Here is a 7844-nt window from a genome sequence, read left to right on the forward strand (position 1 = left end):
ACTCTCTGGCTGAAGAAATATCTCCGCATTTCTGTTCTGAATTCTAAGGCTGTGCCCACTGGTCCTAGTCTCCTCGCCTAACGGAAACAATTTCCTTGCATCCACCCTTTCCAAGCCATGTATTATCTTGTACGTTTCTATTAGATCTCCCTTTAACCTTCTAAACTGCAATGAATACAATCCCAGGATCCTCAGCCGTTCCTCGTATCTTAGACCTACCATTCCAGGGATCATCCGTGTGAATCCCTGCTGGACACGCTGCAGTGCCAGTATGTCCTTCCTGAGGTGTGGGGACCAAACCTGGACACAGTACTCCAAATGGGGCCTAACCCGAGCGTTTTAAAGTCTCAGTAGCAAATCACTGCTTTTATATTCTAACCCTCTTGAGATAAATGACAAATCGCATTCGCTTTCTTAATCACGGATTCAACCTGCATGTTTACCTTTAGAGAATCCTCGACTAGCACTCCCAGACCCCTTTGTACTTTGGCTTTATGGAGTTTTTCACCTTTTAGAAAGTAGCCCATGCTTGTATTCTGTTTTCCAAAGTGCAAGACCTCGCATTTGCTCATTGATGATTGAATTTCATCAGCTATTTCCTGGACCACTCTCCCAAACTGTCTAGATCCTTCTGCAGCCTCCCCACTTCCTCAGTACTACCTGCCTGGCCACCTAACTTCGTATCATCAGCAAACTTCGATAGAATGCCCCCAGTCCCTTCATCCAGATCATTAATATATAATGTGACCATGCAGGTAACCATGCCTGGGATCCAATCAACAACAAGTCCAGCAGTAACTTTCGTGCAATTGCCGAATGGGCAGACAATTCAAGTCCAAGGAGTTATCCAAGCAACTCAGTCCTCAATCAGGCAGTCCCCTCAAGTTCAGACTGTTCAGCTCTCTACTATACCTGAAAGTGAGGACTCCCAGGAATCTGTGAATAGCATGACTGACTCTCAACCGTAGAGAAATTCTACAGAGACGGCCTTCATACAGGAAAATTCTGAATGAACTTTCTTCTAATCCCCCCGGTGTGCCAAGAAATCAATGAGGAGAAATCAGAAGAAGAGTCTGTCTCAACCGTTACTACAATGACGATGCAGACACCCATCTATCAGACGAGCAGCGGACAATACCTTGCTGTCACACAGCGGGGACCAATTCAGCTGGCCAACAATGGTACAGATGGAGTGCAAGGGCTCCAGACACGAACAATGACCAACGCAGCTACAGCCAAGGTTGGAGTAACCATTATACAGTATGTCCAGAGTCCTGATGGACAGCACTTGTACAAGGTGCTGCTGGAGATGTCCAAACCTATCAGATCCGTACAACTCCTAACTTCACTGTTGGCCAGGGAATGGTTATGGCATCATCACCAGTCCTGCAAAGCCAGCCCCAGAATGCTGAAGAAACCACTTGTAAACGTGAAATCCGCCTCATGAAAAACAGGGAAGCAGGTCGAGAGTGCCGTCGCAAGAAGAAAGAGTATGTGAAATGCTTGGAGAATTGGGTTGCTGTTCTGGAACATCATATTGAAAGAGAAGGCGTACAAAGTGGCCAAAAACAGCATGAAACTAGAACTGGGAAAATGTTAAATTTCAACCGAAAGCCACAAGAACTATAAAGAAAAGTAATATAGAACATGAGAAAAATAAACTAGCACAGACTATAAAGACAGAGAGCAAAAGCTTACATAAATATATATAACGAGAAAAGAATGGCTAAAGTAAATGTTGGTCCTTTGGAAAATGAGAAGAAGCATTTAGTTATGTGAATATCACAGTGGAGGATACTAATATCTTTCCAGTAACTAGCAAAGAGACAAAGGTAGGTGAGGATTTGGAAATTATCATTATTTCAGAACAGCTAGTTTTAGACTGTTTGGAGGTAATTGAGCTAATGATAGAAAAGTTTCCTGACCTTGGTGGAATGCATCCCAGGGTACTAAAAGAGATGCCAGGAAAAATAGCAAATGCACTGGCAGTAATTTTCCAAAATTCACTGGACTCTGTGGCAGTCGCAGCAGATTGGAAAACAGCAGAAGTGACACCACTGTTTTAAAAAGGCGGTGGACAAAAAGTGGGGAATTATAGACCAGTTAGTTTAGTCTCTGCAGTGGGAAAGATTATCAAGGAAGAAATAATACGGAATATCGATAGGAATTGCCCCTTTGTACAGACGCAGCATGGGTTCATGAAGGGCAGGTCATGGTTGACCAATCTTTTTGAATTCTATGAAGACATTTCAAGCAAGGTGGACAACGGGAACCCAGTGGATGCGGTGTACCTGGATTTCCAAAAGACCATCAACAAGGTGCTGTGCAAGAGGCTGTTGCATAATATAAGGGTGCATGGCGTTAGCGGTAGCGTATTAGCATGGATAGAAGATTGGTAAACTAATAGGAAGCAAAGTGTGGGAACAAATGAGTATTATTCTGGCTGGCAATCATTGACAAGTAGTATGCCTCAGGGAGCGGTGTTGGGACTGCAATTATTTACAACTGATACAGATGATTTGGAATTGGAACCACGTGTAGGGTGTCAAATTTTGCATGTGACACGAAGATGATTAGCAGAATAAAGTGAGCGGAGGACTGTGAAACTTTGCAGAGGAACATAGATACATTGAGTGAGTGGGTAATGGTCTGTCAAATGAAATAGAATGTTTGTAAATATAAAGGTTATACTCTTTGGTTGTAGTAACATTAAAAAAAAATCACTTGAATGTTAAAAAGTTGCATCATTTGCTCTGCAGAGTGACCTGAGCATCCTTCTGCATGAAGGTCTGTCACCAGGTACAACAATCAGTTCAGAAAGCAAATGGAATTTTGTTCTTCATTGCTGAAAGGAATGTGTTTAAAAGCAAAGGTTATGTTCCAGCTGTATTTGAGTGCTGGTGAGGCCACACCTGGCGTACTGCATGCAGTTTTTATCTCCTTACTTGAGAAAGGATGTACTGGCACGATAGGGGGTGCAGAGGAGGTTAACTAGGTGATTCCGGAGTTGAGGGGGTTGGCTTAAGAGAGACTGAGTAGATTGGCATTATATTCATTGGAATTCAGAAGAATGGAAACATATAAAATAATGAATGGAATGGATAACATAGAAGTAGAGAGATGTTTCCATTGGCAGGTGAAGCTCGGACAAGAGGGCATCACGGCAAGACTAGAGGCAGTAGATTTAAGACTGAATTGAGAAGGAACTTCTTGACCTCTATGGAATTCATTGCCCAGGGAAGTAGTTGATGCTAGTTTAGAAAACGTTTTTAAAGCTAGGTTAGATTTTTTAAAACGTAATTAATTAATGGACACGGTGAGAACATGGGTAAATGGTTCTGTGTCCACGAAATGATCAGCCATGATCTTATTGAATGGCAGAGTAGGCTCGAAGGGCAGGACGGCCTTCTACTGTTCCTAGATCTTAGGTTATACATCCCCCCCCCCCCCCCCTCATTCGTGACTTGGAGGTGTTGGTGTTGGATTGGGATGGATATACGTAAAATTCACAGAACACCAGGCTATTGGTCAACAGGATTATTTGGAGGCATTAGGTTTGCTGCTTCTTCATCAGGTGGTTTTGAGATGCTGTTGTCATTTTTAACTCTTGTAACTCATGAACAGCAACAAAAGCCACGAAGCAATCCGCATGCTCCAGCCAACAATGGGCCCTGGGTGATTGATGTCAGCGGCGGACCAATGGAAAGGCAGGGACAGAGCTGGAGGACCTGGGGGGAGTTGGTCCTCCGACCAATCAGAGTGAATGAGGGGCTGGACTAGACTGTACCACGTGATCATCCTCGCGGTTGGTTCGGGATGTGTGTACGGAGAGCTGTTGGTGAGGATAGAAATAAACAGCAGCAAGCGGGAGGGGAATGGTGTTGGTATGGGCTGAGAGGGTTTATAGACATTTGGTGCACATCGGAAAATACAAATTTGAAACTTAGTCCCGTTTTTGCAGTAAACGGGAAAATACCTCATCCAGCGATTGACTCGAGTAAGCACCACCATCTTTATTCGGGGCAACGATTCACTGGACACGTGCAGCCGCCAGCTTTGTAGGGGGCAAAGTTCAGCGGGACGCATGTGCAGCCTTCTCTGGAAGAGAGTCAGAGGGCAGGATTTACACAGAGCATATTCACACCCAGAGAAATGTTGTTTTTTTTCTGGATTTGTTTTGTCATTCATTTAAATGATTTGGATGTGAATAGAGGCGGTACAGATAGTAAGTTTGCAGGTGACACCAAAATTGGAAGTATTGTGGACAGTGATAAAGGGTATCTCCGAGTACAATGGGATATTGATCGGATGGAACAATGGGCTGGGGAGTGGCAGATAGGGTTTAATTCAGATAAATGTGAGGTGCTGCATTTTACAAAAGCAAATCAGAGCAGGACTCACACACTGCGTTGTAAGGTTTTGGAGAGTCTTGCTGAACAAAGAGACCTTGTAATGTAGGTTCATATTTCCTTGAAATTAGAGTCGCAGGAGATAGGATAGTGAAGAAGGCATTTCGTATGCTTCCCTTTATTGGTCAGAGCATTGAGTAAAAGAGCTGGACAGGACATTAGTTAGGTCACTTTGGGAATATTGTGTGCAGTTCTGGTCTCCCTCCTATCAGAAGGAGGCACTGAAACTTGAAAGGTTTGAGAATTGATTTTCAAGGATGTTACCAGCGTTGGAGGATTTGAATTGCAGGGAGAGGCATAATGGGCTGAGGTGTGATGCTATAGAGGCTTATAAAAATCGTGAGGGACATGGATAGCGTAAATAGACAAGGGTTGGTGGATCCCAGAACTAGAGGATATAGGTTTAGGGTGGTGGTGGGGGGAATTCAAAAGGAGCCGAAAGCGCAACTAAAATTGTAACATTTCAAAGGCATTTGAATAGGAAGGGTTCAGAGGGATGTTGGCCAAGTGCTGGAAAATGGGAATACATTAGGTTAGAATATCTGGTTGGCATAGGTGGGTTGGACCGAAGAGTCTGTTTCTGTGCTAGACATCTCTGACTGTGGGATCATAAAAGTGAACATTGCTCTGATTCATCTCTGGGCTCCTTGATGTCCACTTGTTTGTTGTCTAGCTATCTCAGTCTCTCGTGTGTATTTTTGCTCTGTGTAGTATTTTACTATTACGTTCACAGACCTCTTTGTAAATGAATTGTCCACTGCTGCCTGGCTCCTGACCATATGTTCCATTATCAGGTTATTTTTTCCACAATATCTTTGACAGTCAAGAGTTTTTTTTTTCCAATAAGTGAGTGGATTTTCCTTCCATTTCTGACAGTCAAATTCTGCACCATTTTCATTCCCTAGAAAACATATTGCAATCCCTGAAACATGATGTGTATTTCTCCTTCCACAGATACAAGTGATCAAGGCCAAAGCTCTGTTGCCTGTTAAGAAGGTGATGTTTGACTTCCTTGTACTGCTGCAGTTGGAATAGTGAATGTGCTCCCACAGCGTGGTTGGATAGGAGACATTACAGATTATGCACTCAGAGATAGTGAAGAGTAGAAGATATCTGTACAAATCAACACATTTTTAATTTCACAAAAATATTGAGAACTTTTGACATAAGGCCACAGATGGAGAATATTATGTCTGGTGACCAAACCTTTGCAAAATAAGCAATTTTTCAGGAATGACTTAATGGTAGAAAGCAGATCTTACAGGGTGGGAATTCCAGATCGTGTCGCCTTGGAATCTACAGAAACAGTCACACAGCTGAACTCAAAAATAAACACATCATTGGGAGTCTAAACTAAAATGACTTATTGAGATGTGAAAGTGTGTCTGGTGCATGGAGATAGGAATGATTACAGCCAGGAATTAAGTCAAGGGTGTGAAAGTAAATTGCTGTTGCTTATAAATAGGAGACCTTTGATGGAGCAGCAAGCTCTGGTACAAGTGAGCATTTGGGCGGTAGAGTTTTCAATATTCTGAAGATTATAAGGAGGGTGATTGTGGGATGCTGGTCAGGAGTGGGTTTAGATAATGAAATCTAGAGTTAACAAAATAAATGAATGAGAGTTTCAGTAAATGAGCTGAGACTGTGGTGAGGTTGGGTGATATCACCGGAGGATAGTGGATTAGTATAGGTTAGGTGGGCTTGGATCGGCGCAACATCGAGGGCCAAAGGGCCTGGACTGCGCTGTATTCTTCTATGTTCTATGTTCTAAGTCGAAATAGTGGTCTTGGAGTGGGACTGGGCTGTTACCCTCAGCTGTGGGATTCAGCTGTTTGTCAGTTTGTGAATCAAGTTTGTAACAATCTCAGAAGCTGATTGGCCCTGGAAGAACCCAAACTGGGCATCACTTAGCAGGTTATTGTGAGCATTTGCTTGACAGCACTGTCGATGACAACGTCTATCACTTGACTGCTGAGCGAGTGTGGACTGATGGAGGGAAATTGGCTGGGTTGGATGTGTCCTGCGTTTTTGTGTTGAGCAACACTGGGAAACATTTCCCAATGTGGTAGATGCCAGTGCTGGAGCACTACTTGTCTTGGTGGGCAGCAAGTTCTGGAGGAGAAAGTGAGAACTGCAGATGCTGGAGATCAGAGCTGAAAATGTGCTGCTGGGAAAGCGCAGCAGGTCAGGCAGCATTCAGGAACTCATTCCTAAAGAAGGGCTCATGCCCGAAACGTCGATTCTCCTGCTCCTTGGATGTTGCCTGACCTGCTGCGCTTTTCCAGCAACACAGTTTCAGCAAGTTCTGGAGCACAGCCATCAGTATTATTGCCACAATGCTGGCAGGGATCATAACCTTTACACTGCTTATCGATTTCTTGATCTGATTTGAAATGAGTTTTGAACCAATTCGATTCACATCTGTGATGTCATAGACAAATGGAGAAGGCTCATCCACTTGGCACTGCTGGCTGAAGATTGCTGCAAATGCTGCCGTCTTATCTGATGCATTAATGTGTGAGGCCCCTCCATCGGTAAGGGTGGGGATATCTGTGATGGCTGTCTGCAGTGAGTTGTTTAATTGTCCATCACCATTCCTGACTAGGTGTGGCAGAACTCAGATCTGATCCATTGGTTTTTGGATCACATAGTTCTATTTGGTGTTGCTTGCACTGTAGCTTCACCAGGTTGGCACCACATTTTTAGGTATGGCTGGTATTGCTCCTGGCATACCCTGCGGAACTCTCCATTGAACTATAGTTGATTCCCCTGGCTTGCTGTTAATGGTTGAGTCGGGGATATACCAGGCCATGAGACTTCAGATTGGCCTGGAGTACAGTTCTGCTGCTGCTGGTGGCCCACAGTGAGACAGACGTTGCAGGGTCAAGAGGGCTGATTGTGTTGTTGTATTTTCCAGTGCATTGGTAGATGTAATGTGATCCATCCAGTTTCATTCCTTGTTTGAGACTGTGCAGCGATTAATACAATGAGTGATTTGGTGGGCCACTGTCAGGAATGCAACTTTTTAAAAAAAAAGGCTTTGTGATTTACACATGAAAGAAGTGAAACTCTCATGGTATTCGAACAGATGAAAGACTCACCAGACAATCAAGGTATTTTTCAATGGATAATTTCAGTTACATCACACTCTAAATTTTTGCTATAAATTCTGTGCCTTAGAATTGTTCCCTCCACAATCACCTGATGAAGCAGCGGCGCTCGGAAAGCTCGTGGCGCTTCCAAATAAACCTGAAGGACTATAACCTGGTGTTGTGTTATTCTTAACTTAGAATATTGCAACACTACTAACAGGGCTGCATGGAAACAGGCTCAGTCCAGTTTATCAATACATTCGGAAGGATTTCCTCCAAGTTTGATGACACAGTATTAGTCAATACCGTCAACGTCAACCCGCAATGTTGCTCTTAACAAAAA

The 7844-nt window shown here is 43.6% G+C and overlaps 1 pseudogene; it reads left to right on the top strand.

Annotated features, from left to right (window-relative positions):
• The first annotated feature begins 758 nt into the window (after nucleotides 1-758).
• On the top strand, nucleotides 759-5154 carry LOC148136337 (cyclic AMP-responsive element-binding protein 1 pseudogene; annotated as a pseudogene).
• The last annotated feature ends 2690 nt before the right edge of the window (nucleotides 5155-7844 follow it).

The sequence above is a fragment of the Chiloscyllium plagiosum genome, unplaced genomic scaffold (genome assembly GCF_037043375.1).
Source record: "Chiloscyllium plagiosum isolate Xiang-an unplaced genomic scaffold, Cpla_swu_hap1 HiC_scaffold_46, whole genome shotgun sequence".
Taxonomy (NCBI): Eukaryota; Metazoa; Chordata; class Chondrichthyes; order Orectolobiformes; family Hemiscylliidae; genus Chiloscyllium; species Chiloscyllium plagiosum.